The 26272-nt window shown below is 30.7% G+C and overlaps 2 long non-coding RNA genes across 2 annotated transcripts; both read right to left on the reverse strand.

Annotated features, from left to right (window-relative positions):
- Nucleotides 1-1792: 1792 nt before the first annotated feature.
- Nucleotides 1793-6057, reverse strand: LOC127699813 (uncharacterized). Its single transcript, XR_007981219.1, has 3 exons — nucleotides 4890-6057; nucleotides 3145-3256; nucleotides 1793-2181 (listed from the first exon to the last, which is right to left on the reverse strand). It is a non-coding gene; the product is annotated as an uncharacterized LOC127699813 (long non-coding RNA).
- A 4275-nt stretch (nucleotides 6058-10332) lies between these two features.
- On the reverse strand, nucleotides 10333-17469 carry LOC127699814 (uncharacterized). The gene is made up of 4 exons (XR_007981220.1): nucleotides 17198-17469; nucleotides 15141-15212; nucleotides 12161-12232; nucleotides 10333-10404 (listed from the first exon to the last, which is right to left on the reverse strand). It is a non-coding gene; the product is annotated as an uncharacterized LOC127699814 (long non-coding RNA).
- Between the last annotated feature and the right edge of the window lie 8803 nt (nucleotides 17470-26272).

Below are 26272 nucleotides of genomic sequence, written 5' to 3' on the forward strand. Positions count from 1 at the left end.
TTCTGTCAAAATTTTTGCATTTTTTCAACTTGTTTTAATCATTTCTACTTTAAATGGAAACAATCATATCCAAAAATTATTTTTATAATTTCTTCTAACATCATTATTCCTCAAAACATTCACAGATTATCTTTAAAATAACAGTAATTATTATTTTTATTTATTTATTCATTTTGACAGACATTTCAATTTCTTATATGGAATCTGCCTTATGCTATATCGTTGAAAATTAATAATTCGTATTTAAAAAAGTGTAACAAATTATACAATAAAATAGAAATAAAGATAAGAACATATGGAATAATTGCCAATGAGACCACATTTTACCAGAGACCAAATGACAAAGTCACTAAGAACATGTCCCGCAATGACACATGTAAAACAAATCAAACAATAAAGCGATCGGCCTGATTTATGTAAACATTCTCGAATTTTAAGTTTGCATGACGTTTTAGTAAATGGCGCCTCTCTTTTGCCAGCTGCAAGTATTTGTTGATCTATTACTCCACAAAATAAACTGTTATATCGTTTATATAGCTGTTGAAGGTTTCTTTGATACATGTAAGTATTCAAATACCATTTTAACACACAGGTAATTGGCTCAACAGTTCCCAATTTAATTTGATCGCGCAAACATTGGGTATCAAATGTTTTTTTCATATAGGCGAATGTATGTAAAACTCATTGGGAAAGACGGTTGTAATACATATATATGGTATTTTTACATTGCCATTGACGTTTGGAACGTTTAGTTAAAGTCCTTACTGGTTTGGCGTAAATCACAAGTTAAAAGCTTGGAGATAGTTGCTATACACTGTTGAGTGTCTGTTTTATCTCAACTATATTTTCAGTAGTAATACACACTTGTTTGTTATGCTTGAATATGTCTATAATGAAAGCTTCTAGATATGACAAATATTATACTAGGATAAACACTCTATTAAGGAAACACATTACTAAGATAAGTCTCTAATGTAATTAAAATATTTGGCTATTTGCAAAAGCATATTCAATATGGTTTGTCCATTCCTACATATATATATATATAAGTTTTAAGTGACATGTTTATGTGATAAAGATTACGGAATATGGACAAATGACGTCAAACTTCCCTTTTGTTTTGCCTTTAAGAATTCCTTTTGCATTACGGATTCATATAAATATAAATATGACACTAATCATGCTAATGTAAGCCTCCCTTCACCATTTATCCTACTTCATAAAAAACAAAACACGACGGATCTATATTTTAGTTAGTGTCTATATCAGTCCAAAATATTAATCTTTTGATGAATAATTTTAGAACAACTTGGAAATTTTCTAATCTTACAACATGTTTTTAAAGTGGAGCCGAACGTATGTTTATTTGTTTTGTACTATATGTGTAATCGTATTCAATGGTAACCGTTGTACTTGGACTTATGCAAGAAACATGCATTTGATACATTGACCGCATTTGGAAGAATACAAACTATAAAAATTCACTCTACGTTATCATATCCAATATTTGCAAAATCTGCATTTTTTTAAATATCTCGACACAACAATGAAATATGTAAAATCAATGAGAAATTAGGTGACACAAATTTAGTCCAAACATCTTACACACATATTTAAAAAATACTGTATGCAACTTCTAAAAATGCCAATTGAACGCCTCTTGCACATTAATTTATGGTTTTGTAATTAACAAAAAATCAACGAAAGCGAAACAAAAAAACCAACTTTGAATAACTGTCTAGCATCTTGCATTTCTTGATTACTTGATTTTTAAAAACAAAAAGCCTAGAAATAATTTGTTGGATTCCTTTATTATCGATTATCAAACACATTGCTTTGTTTGATTCTTATTGAAAACAAAACAAGACAAAATATCGAAATAGATATATACTCTAATTGATTACAAAAAAGTATAAAATGCATATTCACAAACATCATTTAATGTATAGAAAAAAAAAATATTTAAAAATATGTCACAATATGGTTGCTGTCATTTCTTTGGTTAAATCACTGGTATGACGTAGCCGTTTTCAACTGCATACCGCGTATGTGTGAACATTATTTTTTGCTTTGAACCAATCTATGTTGTTTGAAGGCGTAATGCTGGTTGCGTGTACTTTCTACGAGAATGTCATAATATGTTCCTCACTCAAGCAAACTTCCTAGTAGCTTGTTTTACAACTTAAATGAGAAAACACACAAACCAATAAAAAAATTTAAAAAGAATTGGAAACAATCAATTAAAATTATTACAAAAAAGATAAACTAAAAGCATGTACTTTTCTTCAAATGTATACACAAACCATACCAATTAGAGTTAGATAGTGTATGGTATAATAACGCTTGTGCTGTTTGTTTTATCTAAAATGAAATAATCATATATGTTTAAAACTATACTGAAAACTCAATGCAACCTAAACTCGAAAACTATGTACGACATACTTTAATTAGTTTGAAAGTAAGTTAACTAAACGTAAATACAACTATTTGATCAGTCCTTGGTCATATATAATATTAAATTGGTCTGTATTCGCAAGTGTTAATTTGCGGTTTGTTCAACTTCAAATCCGTTTTCCCCTACTTTTAAATCACACATTATCAAAAGTCTGTAACATACATGGATACCATGTTATCGATAGCGACTACTAATATTTAGCAAAGCTTATGCAAAACAGATGAGAATTGAATATTTAAATTTCTTGTTTTGGGTTATAATGATTCTTTTTTTGTGAAGAACCACACTGGTTAAATCAGAAAAAAATATACTGCGATGAAATTATTCCAATGGGTACTATTTGTACACCTCTAATGGACAATTCGTGTATGTACTCGTATGGTGCAGAACTTATTCAGAAACAGATAACGCACAAACAGAAAAAGCACCTTGTGAAATTCTTAAATTTCACTTTCAGATATATTGATTATGTCCAATCACAAAATAACCAATATTAAGTCAGTAATTAACATCTCATATATCCTTATTATCTTGAAATTAAATATACTAATGATACTAGAAGGACTGCTTTATTCCTTGTTCTTTCCTCAATATTGACACAGATTGACGACATCACACTAACATATATGACAAGCGGGACGACTTCAACTACCCATTAATTAATTTCCCATTTCTTAACAGTAACATACCCTCTGTCCCATCGTGTGGTGTTTACATATCTCAGTTGATATTCTATGCTCGTGAATCTTCACACTAGAAGGACTTCATATACATGATAGTGCTCGTTAATCAGAAACTGCTCTAACAGAAATATGAGGATGAAAGAATCAAAATGACACTCCGTCAATTTTGTGGACACCATAACGAGTTTTTTTTATCTATACGATACGCCCGTGTCTAAACTAACTAACGACACTTCTACACGTACTTTGGTGTACTATCTACGTCGTCTAGTATGCAAAATAACGAATATAATTGTTTTCCCCGAGTGTGAATTCGCATTGCTATTTGACGTGTCTTGGTATTTATACATCCAACATCACTGTATTTAGGTTTGATGTTGATTTTTTTGTCTGGCTGCATATAGTGTAATGTATTACCGTTTGTGGTTAAACTACTATTTTTATAATATGTTTGTATGTGCAAGTTTGAATTGCATAAACTGATTTTTTGTAATGGACGAATAACCCATATCCTTTGTTTTTATATGGTTAAAAAAAAACAATTACACCATTGCTGAGATAATAATATGCTTGTAATTGTTAAAAAAAATACATAACATAATACCATTACAAACTTTATCATAATTGCATATTCTATTTATAGAAATCATCATGTGACGTCACTTTTTTGGGGCGTTGGTACATTCGGGTGACGGACAAATCAATTATATTGAGGTGTAAATGAATGAAAGTGTGTTTAATGTTATTCTGTGGTTTATATTTTGTAATGAACTTTTATATTATTTAAATACGTATTTCTCTGTTCTGAGTGTTCTGACGTTTACTTGTTCCTGTCACGTACATGTTGTAATTTTAGTGGTATTTTATTACATTGCCATATAAGCTGGACGTTTGGCTAGCCATTAAACCATTCGGTTTTTTAAAATGTATAGTATAAAGTCAGGAAGTTGGCACTTGTTATCAAATAATCTGTATAAATGTATGTTGAAATTTATTTTGTATTATTTCATTGTTTCTATCATTCTGTTGATTTGCTCTTATAGTTGATGTGTTTCCTCGGTTTTGGTTTGCGACCCGAATTTATGTTCGCTTAATTGATTTATGGCTATTGAACAGCGTTATACGTCTGTTACCTTTAAAAACGCGTTGAGAACAGCCAAGACTGATATCCCAAAAAAATAAAACAATTGTTCAATAATATTCTTGTAAAACTAGAATTTAATAAGTGCTAAATGAAACAAATACTCATATACAAGTTGCACTTGTTAAACAATATACAAATATGACAGTCCTCCTGTTAGCATTAGTTTGAGCTTAGTGTTTTTGTTATATTATATAGTGCCAGTTAATATTGCGGAATTATCTTTTAAAAACAGCTCTTTCAATCAAAACGTCCTCATGAGTATTAGTGAAACACGTTCTATCATATAAATATTATTAATTGAAAATTAACCTTTTTGTAAACTGGAACACAAGCAAACAATCTATAACCATACTCTTTCTAACAACGCTTGATCATTACTACACAATAATGTATGCTTTCTCAATATATATTTTCATTAGACGATATTTTGTATGAGAGGACATTAAATTGTACTGATAATATGATTAAATCATAATTTAAAAAAGGCAAAGTGTGACTGTTGATGTAGATCTAGGGACAACACAAATCTCTCAGAAAAATAAAGCATTGGAAACTATACTTCGTTTTATAAATCGTATCATAATATTATTATAACATCTGAACTTACTGCATTCGTTTGTGTGTGTTAGTACGGCAACACTGAAACTTTATCTTCCTTTACAGATATGTATGTCGATTCTTTTTCTTGTTATTGTAGAATCATGCAATGACAAAAACAAATAGTACATGAATATGTTTATTGTGATAATTGTATTGAAACAAAAATAGCATGTTATTACTAACAAAATATAACAATAAAGGATTAACAATGTATAACCTTGAGACGTTATTTAAGTATGTGAAAGCAAATAAGAAAAAAAAGAAAGAAAAAAAAACAGACTTATAACAATGCATGTGTTAAAAGGTTGACACATTGTTTCTAAATCACAGAAAATAATGACAACACATTCCGTTTAAGGTGTAGTAATTTTAATGTGCATTCACAAACACAAGTTTTGTCGACAAAAATTACAAATTGACATTCCGATTGCACTATCTTTAATAATCATCCTAACCAACTACATGTCTTATACAAGTAATTAAACCATGGTTACAATACAACTTTATTTTTTAACAAATGAATATATGCATTTAAAATTTAGTAGTAATTGATAAGTATTCATACACACACAAAACAGGTTATTCAAAAATAATATGCTAGTACTGCTTGGGTCCCTCTTTTTTGTTTTTTTATCGCAGACAATTTTCACGATTGCGACAACTGCTATACTATTTTAATAATAATTCAGCACAGTCATTTTTATATGTGTTTTCCAAATTTTTCTGCAAATTGTAATAGTTATCAATACATGTAGTTAATTTAAGAATGATACTACTTATTCCTGTTAGTATACGGCAGGTTATCTGTACATAAAAATAGCTGGTGTTGTAAGTTTGCATTGAGACGTAAACAATAAAAAGTGAGTTTCAAACTGTAATATAAAATGTTAAGTGAATCAATAACAGCACATACATGTATATTTAACATTTAAGTTAAAGCGATTATCATAATACCTTGTACTGACAACATAAGTTATGCACTCATGATATAATTCAAGCATGGATTTACATACTCAATCGGTGTTTGTTTATCGGCATAACGGCTTTGAACGAATATTCAACTGGTTGGTATTTATAGAACGTTACATTATATTTTCTAAAGTTCGTTTGTTCTATATACAAGTTGGGGTAATTACATGTAATGCAAGATAACAAACGAAGTATAATGATAAATAATGCAATAATGCAGAATGCGCTAATTGTGTCATCACAACCGGTCTATCTCCTTTTGGTTATAATTCAATGCCCTCATTTACTTTGTATTTTACCTGATTATTATTTTTCCGTTTAATAGATTGATGAGATATGGAACACATGTAACCTATTGTTGCCTACGTCTAACTGTTCGGCCCTTAAACTGATGTTTCAAGATTCAACATTGACCATATATCTTGGGAACAGCTCTGTATACTTACGTAGGTATCGAGTAGAGTTTGTTTTTTCATTAATCTGATGTATTCATTTTTTTTTATCCAATCCAACTTCTTTGTTGACCCTATGCATTTTATTGTTTTGTGCTCTATTTATTTGTTTCATTTTTTTTTTTTTCTATCTTTCTGGGGTTTTTTTTGTATTAATTTTGTTTTTAAACTTAGACAATATCATTTCAAACAGAATTGTTTTATATATATATTACCAATGAATGTAGTTAACATTTTTCGTGACTGCCGAAACATTGCACAAACAAATAAGAAATGTTTTTTGATTAACCGTGTATTATATGCACTGAATTCAAACATAAACATCGAACACTTACTAATTTAACTATCAACTGCATCATTGATATTTGAACTGTAAATTAAAGGGAATGTCAAGCTACCTGTCCACGTGATAAATAACAGTCAGATATTTTGTCGTGTTTATGTCACTAAACAAGATCTAAGTCGTTGGTTGATAGTTTTACCCTATCAGCATATGGTTGAATACAAATGTAGTCATTTTATAAGTAATATTCTTGATGTTGAAAATGTCTTATTATGTTAAGAACATTGTTTTAATACAAAACAGACAGGTTGTATAAGATCACTCAACGTGTCCAATTAAATTGTGTACTGCCATGTCTAAGGAGGGGGTATAACTGATCCATACGTAATCTTTGTGGTTTAATTTACATTTCAAAAGAGGGGATATATAACTGATCCTAACGTAATCTTCGTGTTATAAAAGACAAATGTGTAAGTTATAACAAATCACATCAATTGATGAACGAAAAAGTGTTTTTCGAACAAAAATTATCAATAACAGCAAACTAAAGGAAATGCACAAGATGACAGTAGCCAACATCTATAATTGTAACATGTAATTCATCAGCTGGCATTTATACTTCGGAAGTTTTTATAAAATTTCGTAAACGCAATCATAGATGTTAAATAGCTATTTATATTATAGTTGACATATATATGTTTTCTGCATTCGTAAATATGAATATAAACTTACAACGAAGACAAAGATGGTAAGTTCCCAAAAGCATTGTTCTTCGATATGGCTAATATTGTTTCCACGTAAATATCTGTAATATGTATAACATACATGTTATCTTCTCTATATATTTTTAATATGTCCCTTGGGTTTTTGTTTTTCGTTTACTTTTTACTACATCTCCATATATTTAATTTGCAAATAAATACAAGTATAAGATAAAACTAAAACTGTTATGCATTGAACAGCTGCTTTCTGATACCGCAAGAAAAAGGAAAGATCACATAATTGTATGAACATTTGTTCGGTCGTTATTGTGAATCTTACAAAAAAGTAAAATTTATAAAGGACAACCTTTCCTCGTTCAATAATTGTTTATTGACAATATAATTGATATGAGTTTCATAATTTTACATGTTAAAGACTACGTAAAAAAAAAAGATAGTGTAAGATAGACGTAATCTGATGATAACTAAACGAAACGAAAAACAATGTTTTTTCTAGAAGTCAGCAGTCTTCAACATATGCATGTATTCCTGCAGTATGATAGGTTCTTAACTACTTTCAGTCATTAGTAGTAGAAATACATTGAATTGTATGTATTAAGTGTCCAAAACTAGCATAACTATTGGTCTTACTTCTCTTTTGTTTAATTGGATCAACAATATATAAATGAGTAAATTATAAGGAAAATAAAAGTTTAAGAAACAAAACATTATAATAACATAATGACTTACATGGTATTCAAGCTTATCATATTTGTGAATGTATTACTCTCCAATGACCGTATATTATTGTAGTGAAGATATCTAGAACGATACAACAATTGCGCTTAACTGTAACAAATTATTTATATAAACAGATTAAAGTGATATGAAACTTCAAATTAAAAAAAATGATGCATATGTTGTTTTATAACTAAATGACTAGTTTGTATTATAAAACTTATGTGCATATACTTTTTTCTCAAGAAAATTCTATGATTTGTCGAAATTTAAAAGAAATTTCCTTATTTTAATTGCTGGCCTCAAGTAAACAATTCGTCGATATGTTTTCCGTATGCAGTGAACTAAGCGTGACCTTTCTCGTACAAATCCGGTGATCGCAATACGCATAGATCAGTCATTGACATAAACTAGTATCTATGTTCATGTTATACACGTGCTCAATATCCATGCTTCTTTGTTGATTGTGTACAATCGGCTTCAAAACTCGACAATTAATTATTTGTCATACATGTCTTACTTTTACATCTTAACAGATAAAGATGCGTAAAAAATGATAAAATAGAAAACTAAGTTTATGATATATACATGCATTGGTTCAAGAATTGGATAAACATTATTTGTCACCAGTCACTCGTTTCATATGACTTAAAATGAGTGAACAATTATAAATAACGTAATAATTTGTTCGATTTATTTGTGTGTTAGTTTAACCAATTTACAAGGTATAGCAACGTCTTATGTAATGCATACTTATATACACGTGATGTTTACATGTATGCATCAACATTTCATTGCCTCGACCACGGGATCTATAAATTTGTATAAACTTATATATTGAATCAAGCATTAATGTAGCATGCTATTTGGTGTGGCGCATTCATCTGTCCTGATCAGTATCTACCAACTGCATTTGATATAATTTATAGCTTTCGGTGTTGTTCATTGTTTAAGGCCTAAGAGACTAAGATTACACCATTATTGTTAATACGTTTGTTCTCCTGTTCAAAACCCATGACCAATGAGCTAATGATACCATCGAGACTATCAGTGCATTAGTATTGGCATCGAGACAGTGGTGGTACAGAAACACCGACTATTAAGTTTATGATATCCGCGCACATCATTGTTGGTATTGACAAAGTGGTATTTAACAATAATAAAATCCATTCTTTGGACGCGCTGTTGTGATTTACCCCCATCATATCAAATAAAACATTACCATTTTAAACCAGTTTTGTATAAGTATTTCGAAACTCTAGCTAAATTGTCAAACACATAAGATTTTTATGTTTAGTTTTAATTTGATACAATAATTGATTGAAAAGAAAATTTAATGTCAAGGGGAAAAATAAATACATATACATGTATACAGGTTTATCATGTTGATAAAGTGATAATGGTATTATATTGTTTTGAAGATATATAAAAGAGATAGAATAATTCCAGCAACAGTGTTTTCTTTTGTGTTTCTGAGACAAAAATTCAGGGAGAAAAAAAAAGATATCCATCAACATTCGAATATATCCAGAAGTCAATGACAGGCACTGGTAATAATTACGACGTTTTTCTCTAATGGAAAATAAATCATAGTCATAGGTTGAAGTTTAAGCTGCCGTCTAAAACGTATCCCAACAGATTGTGACAATTTTAAAACTATATTTTTGGGACATTTTATACCCTAGCTGATTTGAAAATTTGAAATAAATTGCAAAATCAAAACCATAAAAAAAACAAATAAATGGAAAACAATTGCCACATCATTAGCTCAGATATTTCCTTATTTAGAAAATGTTTGGTTAAACCTGGGCCATATTCTAACTAGTTCTTTTCGTTTAATGATTGCGCAGGAATAAAAAGTTGCTTTTTTGTCGTTCAATTTTTTTTAAAACTGAGAGTTACATTATACATGTTATAAGAGGAATAATATGTTTAAAAGAACCAAATTCTAAACATGCTTAAGATAAATATAAATTAAAGGATATTATACACGTGAATTATACGACATAGCTTATCAAAGTTATTTTTTATGTATGACTACGGTCAATTACATTGCAACCACACGAAGAAAATAATCAAAACAATCCTAAAGGTGAATACAAATCCTCGATAACAGATACGTATCTCTTAAGAATGGCAAACATCCCGGGTCTTTAATAGTTGTTGTAGATTTATGTGTATTTATAAAAAAACTGGGACATCAACTTTCAAATCAGACATAATGCGCGTAATAACTTTATTCATAAATAAGTTACATTGAAGGATGCTGCAAGTTTAAAAAAGCATAATAATTCTATCACAACTTACAATTGATACAAGTTTGTCATGTTGATAAACGTAGTACTTTCAAGTGACCGTATCTTGTTGTCGTTTATATATCTAAAATGGAAAACGAACATGCTTTGCTAAAATAAAATAAACGCATTTAACAAAATGATAATAATCTGGGACACAAATTACCGATGTTTAAATCTGTTGAATCTTATAAAAAAAATACGTCGACTGTACACAAATAATTGTAAAATTATTGATCTCCAAACGGACGGACAATGGGTTTTTCGACACGATACGTGACATCTTCTATACTTGCATTAATAACAAGATATTGTTCAGGTAAATATATATCTAAGGTACAAAGCTTATAATTCAATACGCCAGTCGCGCGTTTCGTCTACATAAGACTCACCAGTAACGCACATATAAAAAAAGTACAAAGTTGAAGAGCATTGAGGACCTAAAATTTATAAAATGTAGTGCCAAATACTGATAAGGTAAATCAAATATAATCATAGTCTTTTTGAACCATTGAATGAATAACCATTGAAAACGAGTCTTTATTTATGGTTACAACTCAAAACTGACAATGTCCTTATTATATATGCTACATAACTTGATATGTGTTAGATTATGAAGATTTATATAGGATAAACAAAAACATACCGTATAAACTTTACGACAAAAGAGATGATTTCAGCTTCCCAATTCTGAACGTTCTATTGCTATGTAGCAACATTCCAGTATATATCTCCTAATTAATACGATATTCCCGGGCTTGTATTTCCTATCATGATGTCTTTGATAGAGGATTGCTGTTCACAAGGAAGGTATTAAACCAAGAGTTCCAAATGGTGAAGTTGAAGTCATCCCTTTGTAAATTTTACGGACGCCATCACGAGTTGGTTGACCGTTATGGAATAGCCGTTTCACAGATTATATCGGATATGTTCCTGATGTCGTAACTACAATACCCTTCCCTTTTCACGAATGTGACCTAGTGAATGAGACTATTAACCGGATTTGTAATGACATAAGCAAAACGACGGGTGCCACATGTGGATCAGGATCTGCTTACCCTTCCAGAGCACCTGAGATCACCCCCAGTTTTTGTTGGGGTTCGTGTTGCCTAGTCTTTATTTTTCTTTGTTGTGTCATCTGTACTATTATTTATCTGTTTGTCGTTTTATTTTTGGCCATTGCGTTATCAGTTTTTTTTTATCTATGAGTTTTACTGTCCCTCTGGTATCTTTCGTCCCTCTTTTTTAATTAGTACCGTAGCAAATTCAAATTTTTTCATGCTTGTTTGTTTTATACATTTTATAGTAATTTCAATTTTATAAAGTATAGTATAGTTCAACGTGCATCACCAGCTTCCCTCCTTACTACTTTTATTTTCTTACGCGTAAGATACTTGTATTAAGATTACGTTGCTATTGTCTCAGGAACTGAAAAAAAACAAGGCTTTCCAAACGGCAAAATGAAGCTTGAGGTAAGCCTTACATTGCATCTTTTTTTAATCCATTATGTATGTTAACAATTATTGTTTATTAACGTTATGATTAACAAATACATACATCAGGATTTTAGTAGACAATAGGACAAACTTTCGGTTGTTTTTGGTTTTTTTCTTGCTTTTATATAGACAAGACAATTGGTTTTCTCGTTTGACTCTTATCAGGTACTGTCATTTCATTTTTAATATGTGGTAGTATGTGCAATGGGTTTGTCTCAGTATGGGTTTTGCTCGTTGTTAAAAGCCTGTCATTGACATATACTTTAATTACATCTATACTATATAATGTACAAGTCAAATTTTCAGTTATGTTGATTGAAATAACAACAATTACCAGGTACTCACAAATATTGCAGATTTGGAAGATTCACAAAAGTGTACGGTTCTATTTTAGATAGTACATTACTGTACAGATATCTTAAAAAGAGAAGATAACACAATTTGTTCAAAATGTTCATTTTTAAAATCACAATGTAACAATTAGAAATACTGACTTTGAGGAGCAGAAAAGCTGAATTTCAGTAAAATGTTTAATTAAGCTTAAGCTTAGCCATCGTTACCTTGTGTATTGTTTGATTTATTTTTTTTTTTTTTTTTTTTATTTTTTTAATTTATCATATTTTCTCGTTTACATTAGTAAATAACATATTTATACGGGTGTTAGTTTTTGTTAGTACTATATCTACAATTTTCCATACGTAAAAAAATTATATACAATGTCAGTAATATCAATAAAGAAGTTTACCATTAAGACTATCAAACATATAATTATCTAATATAACAAATGCACAGGTTATGAAAAATATATAATTTGTGTTGTTTTAGTAGTAAAATATAAAGATATATAAGATAGGATAAAAAATAATGAAAAAAAACAAAAAAACAAAAAAAAACTAAAATAAAAAATAATTGAAAGATAGATAATCAGATCAATTTCAAATAAATTAAAAGTTGTTTTGTTTGTTTTGGTAATTTATTTGCACAGATGAATCATGTAGTTTTTTCTCATATAAGAGACAATATATCATATAAAAATTATATGTCTATTAATTTATGTACACATATACAATGTAAAAAATAACTGATCATTCGCTAAAATGGATGGCAAAAGCATTTCAACTCTGGTCAAAAATATCTACTCTTTTATTTTTAACAGCAATTAATTTTTCAGTGCCGTATAAATATTTTATTTTACTCTGCACTGCCTGCAATGTTAAAGCTTTCTTAAAATATTTGCAGTTGAAGAAAATATATTGTTTTATTTGCAAATAAATCAAATTTGCAGCATTCCCCCTAAATGATTTTGTAATTTCCCCAAACAGAAAATGTTTTATGGTAAATGGAACACTTATACCATTAGACAAAAACCATGAATCAATTTCATCAATGAATGTTTGAACAATTTCACAATTCCAAAATACATGTACAATAGTTTCTACTTCTTCTTGGCAAAATGTACAAATTGGATTGTCAGTGACATTAATTTTGGTTCAACCTAAAGTATGCTGATTTATTCTATATTGTAACCACTGCAGTTTGGTATTTTTTGTGACTACAAAAGGTAATTTGAAAATTAATCTCCGTTCATTTTCATCTACATTTAAAATTTGATCCCATTTTTTCTGACCCGTTGAAACTATATTATTTCTAATTAATAGTGAATACATGTCTTTAGTTCCCCTTGAGCTTTTAAAAAAAATCTTGGCAAATGAAGGAACAAATGGAGTGACTAGTTTATAATTATCAAAAACATAGCCCTTTCTTGCATTCTTTACAGCAGAAATTATGCTGTTGTATTTCATAACATATCTGTCAATTTTTAATGTTTCTTCTAACTGTTCCAAACTGAGAATTTTTTCAGCATCTGATACAATGTTGTTAATGAAAAATATTCCTTTATTAAACCAGTTTTATCGAAATACAGGTTTATTTTCGATTTTATACAATTGTTCATTCACAGTGGACTTGACAAAAAATATTCCCACGTATTGTTTTCATCTTTATCAATAACAATGTCCCATGCATGGAATACATCATGCCAAATTTTTTTTCATATTTACATTAATGTTTGACAGATAACCATTTCCAAATTTAAATATTTGTTCTTGATTTATTATGGAAAATAAAACATTTTTCCATTTATTGTCAGATTTGAAAAGTTTTCTAACCCAAGTAGATTTGAGGGCTGTGATAAAGGAGCTAAGGTTGATCATTTTAAATCCACCTTCACTGTAATCTGTTTGCTCTTTCTTGACTCTATGAACAGGTGAATTCCAAATCAATTTACAAATAAGCTCATTGATCTTTTTCACAAGTTCTTAATTTGGATTTGACAATGTAATTATAAGGTGATTAAGGACAGGTAAAATCAGAGTTAACTGTATTTTTACCTATTACTGTAAGATTTCTTGTTGACCATATCTTAATTAGATTTCTTATCTGCAATAATTAATGTTAATAATTTTATCATGATCAACGTCAAAATTAATACCCAATAACTTAAAAAATGTTGTACCCAGGATAAATTTCTGTTTGGACAAAGTTTATCACTACAGTATTTTTCACTCCCAATCCAAACTACCTGTGTTTTAGAAAAGTTTATATTTAGCCCTGACAGTTTTGCATACCAATCTAATTCATTTAAAGTTTCATTTAAGGACTGTTCACTTCCATCTACAATAAGTGATGTATCATCTGCAAACTATCTTAGTCACAGTTATACCAGTAATATATCTACCCCCCCCGTATTCGAATTGCCAAAATGGCTGCATAAATAATAAAAAGGGAGGGTGATAAGGGACCCCCTTGTCTACAGCCACGTCCTATTTGAAAAAAGTCTGAAAGATTTTCCCCTGAATGACTGCAGATGAGATATTATTATAAAATACTTTAACCCAGTTAATAATGGATTCACCAAAGTTGGAAAATTGAAAAACTGACACCAGAAAGTCCCAAGATAGAGAATCAAATGTTTTTTTCAAAATTGTTTGATTTATCTTAACATCCATGAACTATCAACGCCAAATTAACCTTAGATGTAAAGCGGGGTTTTTTCAGACGGCAATTAGGCGTGGTTCATAGTTCTTTTTTATCGATCAAGCATAACAAAGGATGTTAGTTTTTTTAATCCTTTCAGATTCTGTCCAATTCTGTTCTGTTCATACATGTGTTAGCTTTTACATATTTGTTAAAGACTGAATTTAGTTCATTGTTAATGGTCTCACATTGATCTATATTTAATGATTACATCTAGACGATATCAAGGATTATATCGATTCTTCCGTTCTGTTGATAGAAATAAAAAAAAAAAGTATCAGGTACTCACAAACGTTGAAGATTTAGAAGATTCGCAAAAGTGTGTGGTTCTATTGCAGAAATTTTGTTGTAATGCAGATACCTAAAATGAAAAGATTATATATGTGGAATATGTCAATTCATCAAATAACAGTACAACACTTACAACTGCAGCCTTTGACAAATATAATTTTACCAAATTAATTAGCCTAACAAGGTCAACGATTATTACGAACAAAATAAATATGGGTTAGACTTCAATCTAACCATACATCTCACTAACGTACTGTAACCTAGATGGCAGCTTTTCGTATTCAATTACAGACAACTGTCCAAACACTATGCCAAAATGTCAAAAGTTCCGAGTTAACATCAACAAAACACTGTACAGACACATGCACGTGATTATCATTAAACCACTTTTATCAAGTGCCGATCAACATTGAAAATATGTCATACGAGAACTACTGACGAGTTCTCTGACTCAAGTGTTAGCCTCAAACAGCACTGATACTTATTTTCCAACCCTCCGTGTAATTTAAAAAAATATAATGACTTAAAAATAATGTTATGATTTAAGATAACTGAAACGAAATCAATCTATTCAAAATATCTTTTATTTACACATGAACCAACTGTAGTTCTTAAATTTGAAGTTATATTTGTTAAAACTTAACCAGGATGACTGCTTTTTAGAGCGCACGACCAATCATCTTTATACAGTGACCTATATAGCTTCAAGTCTTGAGTGATTAATAAACTTAGATATATTTCCTCTTTTGATACCCTCGATATTCTAAGCGAGAGTTCAAACGAATTTCACAAGTTTGATATTTAGTTTACATAATGATATTCAAAGAGTTTATATCCAGTCAAAATAGAAGTAGTGGAGTAGAACAATAGCATATCGTCATACGTTTAATTTAAACATATTTATTTTATAGCGGATTGGGAAACAAGTTATTGCAACTTATATTAATTCCTTTCCACTTTGCGGGTGCGAGTGTTTCCTTGTAGCGGCATTAGCCTGCTCTTTTTTTCGAAAACTACAAGGGTGTCTTTTACGTGCAAGAGATATGGCTCTCTCTTTACACGGGTCAGTCATTTATTGTCGCCTTCTGACGGATCATCATCGTTCCTAAAGACCATACTCGCAAATGGTGTTAAGGGAGAGTCGACAACAAAATTCATATGCAAATCCCCCCCCCCCCCCCCCCATACATACACAATTTGACGTTGCAAGCAAAAAAGAGTCGTCAGAAGGTGTCTAATAGAGGGTTGAAAAACACTAAAGGGACAGTCAACCTCATAAATAGTAAAAATAAATTGACTACGCCATGGTTAAAAAGCAAAGAGACAAACGGACAATAAATAGTACAAAAGGCAAACAAATATGATTAAGCAACACTTACCCCACCAAAAACTGGGGGTGATCTCAGGTGCCCTTAATGGTCGGCAGATCCTGCTGTACATTTAGCACCCGTTGTGTTGCTCAAGTTACTACAATTCCGGTAAATAGTCTCATTTGGTAGGTAACATTCGTGAGAAGGGAAGCGGTTTGTAGTTACGACATAAGGAACATATCTGATATCATTTGTGAATCGGTAATTTCATAACGGTCAACAGTTATACAAGTACATAGTCAGATCGTGTTATTGTTGTACTTAATATAGCAAAAGTTCAACTTTCATTTCACTTAAATGAATAATCATAGTTATTAATCCGTTCATGTTTTATCGCACTGCCGTTCAAATGTCTACCGTCGGTCTTTTGTTTGAAAAGCAATGAAACCCCTTGGTGTGTTATATTACAATTTAAATCAATGCATAGAAATTATCATTTATTTAACAATGTATTCCCATAAAAAAACATTATGAAGAAAATGTGGATTGCATAGTTTAATTTTAGGAATTAAATGACGCTTGAGAAGTTGAATATATAATTCATTTCATATGTGTATTGTCGTACGGGAAAAAAAGCATTTCAATTTGTGTGAGAGCATCATTTGATACCGTTATGGTTGTGTGTTGTTCTCGAAAGTTTTACTATACGGTTAATACGATATGAATATATACTATATATACTTACAATTGAATCAGTAGTCCACAATCTACAAATGAGTTTACCGGGACTTCAGGAATCTGATTGTTGTCGATGTAGCTTAAAAAAGAGTCGAACATTACATAATTTCTTTAGGTATTTAACTGATATATTTCGGTTCGTATATTTATTCATAATTACCAGACAAGAGAGAACGCTGTTACGTTTACTTAACCATGCGTTGCTCTTCATTTCTATAAACTGCCTTGTTCACGTAGTGTGTATATTTTATCTTCCACATTGGATAATTGTCTGTTAATGAGATTATAATTACACTTACTTTTGTGCGTTACAAATCCGTATGGTTACTTTTTACAAAACGACAGATAGAGATTTCAGCTTACGAGTTATAAAATATGTTCAATATAATTAGCTCAAATTTGCAGAAGCTTTAATTTAACGAAAGGCATGTAAGTACACGATGATATGGTTACAAGGTTATAACTAACTAAGTAACAGAATTGTTTCGCTATTTGTTTGGTAACGTAGTTTTTTATGTTATTTTTTAAAAAGGTGGAACATGTTGAAATATAAGTGTCAAGGTTTGAGTATAACATAGAGTTACAAGAATATGATACTTTTATACAATTATTGACCTCCGATCTCAATTGGTAATGTGATTTATCAACCCAAGATATTTTATATTCACCGAGGCAAACGATGGAGGTCATAAATATAGGGTAGAAACATAAAGTATACTGCTGTTCAAAAGTCATAAATGGACGAAGAGAAAACAAATCCGGGTTAAAAACTCATCAAATATAAGAGGTAAACCACGGAACAAAAGAAACACTAAACTGCAACAAAAACAAACGACAACATACATAGAAACTGACTATTTGATACCATAGAAAAATAATTTGATGATTTTTTAATTTTTTTCTCATTTCTAGTATATGCTCAAGATACTTTCAAAACGGCTCCTTGTTTTGTACAATCCAGTTGTTAACTTTCATAAGTTGAAACATTAAACAAATTTTACTAAAACATAAAACAAAAAACACACATAACGAGGAGAAACCAATACACCAAAACAAAAATAATTCACTAACGTTCCCTTGGAACATATATATATAATTAGGAACACTTTAGCCGTTCCAAATATTATATACCCTCTCGTGATTTTTTCCCGCGTTGAATGCAATGCTTAATCTGTGTGCTTTTAGCAGATGACAAAGATAATAGTGTTAGTCATATAAGTTATCAAAGGTACCCCAAAAAAAATGTAAAGTTATTATAATACACATATGGCACATGGATATTTCATTTTATTTCTATCAGTGTTCAACATGTGATTTTGAAATACTTTAAAGTGAAAAAAAAAAAAAAAAAAAAAAAAAAAAAAACTTTCTCGTTTTTTATTCAACTATAAGTGTTTTGATAGGAAAGATAGTTGCTGCATATTAAATTTAGACTTATTTGTGTTTGCACTGTCCCTAAGTCAGGAATCTGATGTTCAGTGGTTGTTGTTTGTTGATGTGGTTCTTAAGTGTTCCTCGTTTCTCTTTTTTTTATATATAGATAAGTCCGTTGGCTTTCCCGTTAGAATGGTTTTACACTAGTCAATTATGGCCTTTTATAGCTTGCTGATCGGTGTGAGCTAAGGCTACGTGTTGAAGACCGTACTTTGACCTATAATTATCTACTTTAATTTACAAATTGTGACTTGGGTGGAGAGTTGCGTCATTTGAACACATATCAAATGTTCTTATATCTATTGAATACTGACTGTCAAAATCATAAAACTACGATACATGGCACAATAATTTGAATGTGTGGTAACAATTATATATATGTTATATGAAACAAAACAAAAAAGTTAGTACATACAGATTGCAACTGTGGCATGTCTTTACAAAACTGAACATCAATTGCTGTTATTTTGTTATCCCCGAGATTACTTGATAAACGATAAAAAAAAAGGAATAATTAAAAAAACAACTGAAACATAGTTCTGTTTTGTAACTGCCAATATTTTAATTAATCTTTTTTCGAATGGTATAAACATTGTTTAAATATTCAGAAATGCTATTTTGGTTTTACTTTTATTTTTGTTAGTTGCACAATGATTATTTGTCACCACATCTCTTGGAAGAACCTGTTTCGTTATTGTTGTAATGACATGTGTGATGAAAGGAGCTGTCAACTAATTGTGCAGTAATTGGTTCCCGATTTAAGCAAAGAAAATGGCTATATCAATATTATAAAAATAACTAATCAATTATTTTTCATTGACGTCCGATGTTGTGAAATCGTTGGTATCGAAAAAAATGATTGAAAAACAAAGGATATTGTGTATTCATCCATGACACAGCATCAGTACATTCACATTAAAGACACACGATATGATTGTTTATAAAACTGTGAAAATCAAGTCATGGCAATATTATATTTTCCTGATTATGCATTTCTTTATACAACTTTGTTATGTTTTACACAAAAAAAAACGTACCATCGAGGTGTATTTTCTGGATTTTGCCGAATGATGTCGAAATGTCATGCGATATGATAATAACCCAAAGCAGTTGATATAAAACGGAAGCAGTTGATATAAACCGGAAACAGTTGATATAAACTGGACGCAGTCATATCACACGGCTAAAGAAATTCTTCAAATTTAATGAATAAATGCATATACAAATAAGTTTTATCTGGAGGTACAATTATATCATTATTGTCTGTAAGTATATGATAAAATGATTTATCAAGCCCAGATATATGATATTCATCCTTGCTCGTTGGCCTCGGTTAATAGTATATGTCTGGGGTTGATAAAACCTCATCAAAAGTCATTAACATGGTATACATAATGATTTGGTGTTGATATCTTTACTATTGATGTGTATTTGTTTTTCTACATTTGCTTGAGGTATAGGGGAGGGTTGAGATTTCAAACAAAATGTTAAACCCCGCCGCATTTTGTGCGCATGTCCCAGGTCAGGAGCCTCTGGCCTTTGTAAATCTTGTATTTTTTTTCATTTAAGTTCTCTTATATATTTCGGATTCTAGTATGACGTCTATTATATATGAACTAGTATATTTTTTTGTTTAGCGGCCAGCTAAAGCACGCCTCCGGGTGTGGTATTTTATTGCTGTTTTGAAGACCAACTGCTGGACTTCGGCTGTTTTCTGCTCTTTTGTGGAATTGTTTCCTCTTTAACGCATTCCCCATTCCCATTCTTAATTTTACTCCTTCTGATTTGTTTAATATGTCGATTTTTTCTTTTCACATCTCAACTAATATTTATACCTTTGACAAAATTCGGTCATTAGACATTACATTATTTAGATGATTCCAGTGACTATATCTAAAAGTTCCATGAACTGTATTATATTTATATCTATAAAACCCTGTGTATACTCACATGTTCTTTGTATCTGTGGGAAAGTCAGGAATGTGATCTAACGATCTTGACTGACAGGTTACGTAATAACCCGAACAGTAGCAATTTGGCGGACATAAACCATGTACTATACTAGCACTGAATATAAAAAAAAGGAGCACTGACATTTCCATTGCTGGAAAAAAAAGTATCTTGAAAACAAGCGTCAGTTGAACCACGACACCGGGTGCTGGATTTTTTACTTTATTTGTGGCCATCGGCTGTTTTCTGCACTTTGGACGGGTTGTTGCTTTTTTGACAAATTTCCCATATCCATTCTCAATTTTATTTTTATATATTCTAACCTTAAAACATGCATGAACGAAATTGCACATCATTCCTACCAAAACAACAAGACATAAGTCAACATGACATGCATAACGCGCGTTATATCTTTGTCATCTCAAATGAATTACAATCATGATTTTACAAAATGAAAAAAAAATGAAAGATTTTTTTTTTTTTTTTATGAAATAATAAAAAACAAAAAAACAACAGGTACAAAGTTGTACGTATATACAATCTACAAGTGAATCAGAAGTGAAGAAGCCAAAAGTGAGAACAACACTACATAAGTTACAGAGGAACTGAAAGGCTACAAAACTTAAGATAGAAAGTGTGAACACTTGAAAACGAAAACCTTACAAAGAACGGAGGTGACATCTGATGCTCTGAATCTGCATTGCTCATTTGTCATGAAGCGGGGTTAGTAGGAACTTAGGATATACAGACATACATACACACGGTAATGGACACATAACACTTGATGGTGTCTTTGTAACATTCGAAGAGATGACTGAAGATTTACCACCTGGTTCAATAGCCACTTTGCACTATCAACATGGTTAACAGTATTTAGATTCAAGTCAAGATTTAATGCAGACGCATCTTCAAGTGCAATGATGTTATCTTGTCTCAATTGACATGTTGAATGCTCAGTGTTAATTGTAAACAGACTTTTTAAAAAAACTATGTTTCTGACGTTACGACTTTTGATAGAGGAATGACATCGACACTTCTTACGGTCCCTAGGATCACGAACTGTTCTCTAGTATATATTCCCCTAAGGCGTAATACCACCATGTCATAGTACGCCACATATGGTTGCTTACGAACAAGGGTCGAAAAATATTCCCTTGAATATGACAGTAGTAGGCAATAAATCCTACATTTCATTGCTGTAAACAATGTCTGGGTCACAAACATATATCTTAAATATTTCAAAGCACCATTTTTTGTTTTGTTATTCGGGGTTTCTATAGAATATTTTGGAAACTTTAGGTTAACTTTCATTAATGGCTATATTCTTATATGCAATGAAATGCAATGTGAAATTTTGTCTATAATGCTAGATACGGTTAAACTTTACTAACGCCAAGTATTTTTTATTGGAAACAAAGATAAATTTTGCATAATTTTTTTTTAAAAGTGACAATTTAAAAAACGACTTTTTTTAGGAAAAATCAATGGTGGTAATAAACCTAATAGTAAAGGACCTCGCCAAAAAGGAAAAATACACAATATGTAATTGATGTTCAAATAAAAACGATTAATATGCAACAACAATAGTAAAGAGTATACTGAGTTCAGGGAAATTATGTTGAGTTTAGTTTAAAGTGGCTCGGATGTCTTCCTCCATCTTGGATTTTAAAGTAGCAGATAACGTTAGTCTAGATATTTGATGAAATGTGCAAATTTTGATAATAGTATGTAATTTATGTAAAAGAATTTTGATGTAAATATAGAAAATTGTGTGTTTTATTATAATTACGGCTGTACTTTCTCAAAAACACCTTATGTGTGTTTGATAAGATTTTGTTCATCTTTGCCAAATAAGGGGAGATAACTCAGATAAAGTAATTTTTATAATAGAGAGTGTTGTGAATTTACATATTTTGATATGTAGCATGACAACGAGTTCGGTGACCCCATTTTTCTTTTTCTTATCTGAAAGCATGTTATAAGAGCTTTCGTCTCACATTTTATCTCAAAGTTCTATCAAGTAGTTTTCTTTTTATCACACAAAATGTGTTTTTCCATGCATAATCTATACAAAATCTGACAATTTTGCACAATCTGTAGCGTGAAAAAAAAGTCCGGTGACACATAATTGTTATTATATTTTTGAAAAAAGCATAATAAAAACTTGATTTTGACAAATTATCAAAATATTCTATCAAGTTTAAGACGCCCCAGCCACGTTAAACAACGGAAACAAACCAGAAAAAGCTTAATTAACTTTAATAAACACCTTTCTCATTAACAGTAAAACTTTGCACCGAAATATAAGAAAAGAAGATGTAGTATGATTGCCAATGAGATAACGCTCCAAATAACACAGAAACTAACAATTTATAGATCACCGTACGGCCTCCAACAATGAACAAACTTATACACCACAGTCAGCTATAAAATACCCCGAAATGATAAATGTAAAACTAACGGCCTTATTTATGTATAAAACAATGAACGAACAAAAAGTAGGCAACACATCAACAAACAACAACCACTGAATCACAGGCTCCCGACCTGGGACAGGCACACACGCACATAATGTGGCGGGGTTTAACATGTCAGCGGGATTTATAAGTACTTGTGACTATATAACGCTGGGTAATGTTAGCCTGTGATAGACCTTTCTGTATTGGTGATTTGTCGCTGACTGGTGCTAGTGATCATTGAAAATATGTAGACAAAGACGAAAACGTTGATCTTTGACGTTTTCTCGAACAAAAAATGAAAATAAACAGTCGAAATGTTTTTTTTTCTTATGGATTCATAAGCAAATAATTACAAATGTGACCCTCTTAACTGTGTCAGTAATCGTAACACAAACGCGCTTATTTTTAAAAAAATCTAGAACTGAAAAAAAACAAAAAAGGCTCATAAAGTCCTCTTTACCTAAAATCCACACGACAAAATTAATTTGTGAAAAACCAGTGCACTTTATTGAAATTGTGAATTTTCTCAGTTTAGACAATAAAGAAAGTGTCTACACCACAGTTTAATTTGATTTAAAGTGAATGAAATAGTTTCTACATGTATTATTCTAATGCTAATTGGATAATGGGAATAAGCCAATTCGAATTTGATTCGAGTTCAAAAAGAGAGAGTGTATGAACTCGATTAGAGAATTTGATTCGTATTCGATTTGAATTCAATAAAGACATGATTGTTTTTTGTTTTACATTTATTGGAATGTAGAAGCAATGAGACCGAAATACATTTTGTTAAAGCTTTTACAACAGGTTAAACAACCCAATACAATTACTATAATAAACAGAATCTTTAAAATACGATTTTAAACATTAGTAGCTTATATTACATAAAATGGCAATATCTGCTGACCAATATCAGATGAAAATATATATCTAATAATTTCAATTATGTCGGTATGAATAAAGGTTTAAAATTAAATGTTCATGGCATTTGGTCTACTGTTTTGCTTCCACCCTGGCGAAAATTGACTGAAATACTGAACATGACTAAATAATTCGTCCTTTTTGTGAAATGATTTATTGACAAATAATGTCTCTTTTATCAAACTTTTTCTAAAGTTTTGAAGTGTTTAATCAACTTGAAATTCAAGTTATTCACAATTTCTTTAGAAAAAAATGAAATTACAAAAGTATCGTACTGCAAGGAAAGCTAAAACCAGAAAGTCTCATAGCAAAATAAAGGGTTCAAACATCGTACGAATAAAAAACAAGAAAGAATTCCACTATGAAATGACAAAATGACAAAATCAACAGTTCAAACATATCAAGCGAATTAAAAAATAATGTGTACCTCCAATGTTCTTTATGTTAAAAACTATCTTTCAACACTGTTTCTATAAATACATTGAACACGGTTGCCATGTTTGCATCGCCGTGTAGACTTGCAATCTTCATACAAGTGAATATCTCTTCAAAACCTATATTATAATGTGTAAAGACAACTTGCTGTAAAGTATGATTTTAATAACATTTGAATATTCTGATGTATTTATAGATAATTAATTACAAATGAAAGTTTATACAGATTGGTTCCTACCGTGTTCCTTGTTATTGTATTCAATTTTGCTTACTAACATGTTAACTCTTTTCCTTCAAGTTCTCTGCATTATAAAAATGAACACGTGAAGAAAAATGCAGACGTTATATAACTGTTTTTATAAGAATTACTGCGTATATCTTGTCACATAGAATCCACGTGGCCTTGTTCCAATGTTCCTTTTAAGTACAATTGTATTGTTGAAGCATTATATTACACTGATAAACAAAACTTAATTTAGATATGTTAAAATATATTTGTATAAGGACATATGTGTGTAACCTTTTTTTTTTGTGTTTAATAAAAATGCAATTTTATCATTTTGAATTAGAATTTAGTTTGTTTTTTTTTTTACATCAGCATGTGTATTTTTTCAAAAACACTGATAAATATCAGAGAAGAGATACTAAAATTCTGTATGCATTGTTTGATTTTGCAAATATTTTGTTTTTTTCCAAAACATTAAAATGTTGATTGCAATCAGTCATTTTAAATGCACCTGGATACGTTTTTTTTTATTATCTTTTTTATGAAGTCTTTCCACTTTTCCGTGGAAAGACCTATTGCTTTTCTTCTGATTATTAGGTCTTTCCACCTTTCCGTGGAAAGACCTTTTGATTTTGTTCTGATTATTATAAGGTGTTTTCACTTTTCCTTTTCGAGTTTTCTCCCCTCTTATATTAAAAATTACGCATATGGTGATATAACTCAATTATCATATATGATTAAGACTTGGGTCTTTTGATTTGAGGTCCTTGGTTTATGACCTTGAAATTGTGCTCAAGATCATATGTTAATTTGACATTCTAGATTTTGAACTTTGCTTTTACTTCATAAATATACATGAGAAAGCCAGGGGACTTTTTGCATTGGGTTGCAAGCAGTATGACCTCGAAAAAGCAAACCAGAACAGTCAACATGAACAATCTGATTGTTACAGGTGTGGAGGTAACCACAGAGCCACATAATGTAGATTTAGAGATGCCAAATGTCACATATGCCAAAAGAAAGGACATATTACAAAAAAATGCAGGAACAGGGATGACCGTAATCCACAATGTCACAGAAGTAATGCAAATTCTGGATCAAAATTTTACAAAAAGCAAGCACACTTCGTTGAGCAGGATGCCAGTGAAAATTCTGGAAGCGAAAGTGAAAATGAATTTAATTTATAACTGTGATGCATATAGTGTGAATATACAGGTAAATGATAAAAGCATTATCATGGAAATAGATACAGGAGCATCCGTGTCAATAATGAGTGAGGAGACATACAAAGGATTTCAATCGAAATTCAAGTTAGAACCGACTTCAGTGAAACTTTGAACGTATCTTGGGGATTCCATTCTTATTTTAGGACATGCAACCGTAAACGTAACATATGGGAAAGAGTTGATTTGATTTGATTTTTGGTGTTTTAACGCTACTTTTAAGCACCGCTTTTGGGCTATTTCGTGGCGGCCAGTTTTTATTGGTGGAGGAAGCCGGAGTGCCCGGAGAAAACCACCGACCTTCGATAGGAAAACTGACAATCCTAGTCAATTAAGATTGGAGTCGAGTGCACCCGCACGAGCGGGGTTCGAACTCACAACCTCAGTGTTGACTGACCAGTGATTACAGTCGTAACTACTTAGACCACTGGGCC

This window comes from Mytilus californianus, unplaced genomic scaffold (genome assembly GCF_021869535.1).
Source record: "Mytilus californianus isolate M0D057914Y unplaced genomic scaffold, xbMytCali1.0.p SCAF_41, whole genome shotgun sequence".
Taxonomy (NCBI): domain Eukaryota; kingdom Metazoa; phylum Mollusca; class Bivalvia; order Mytilida; family Mytilidae; genus Mytilus; species Mytilus californianus.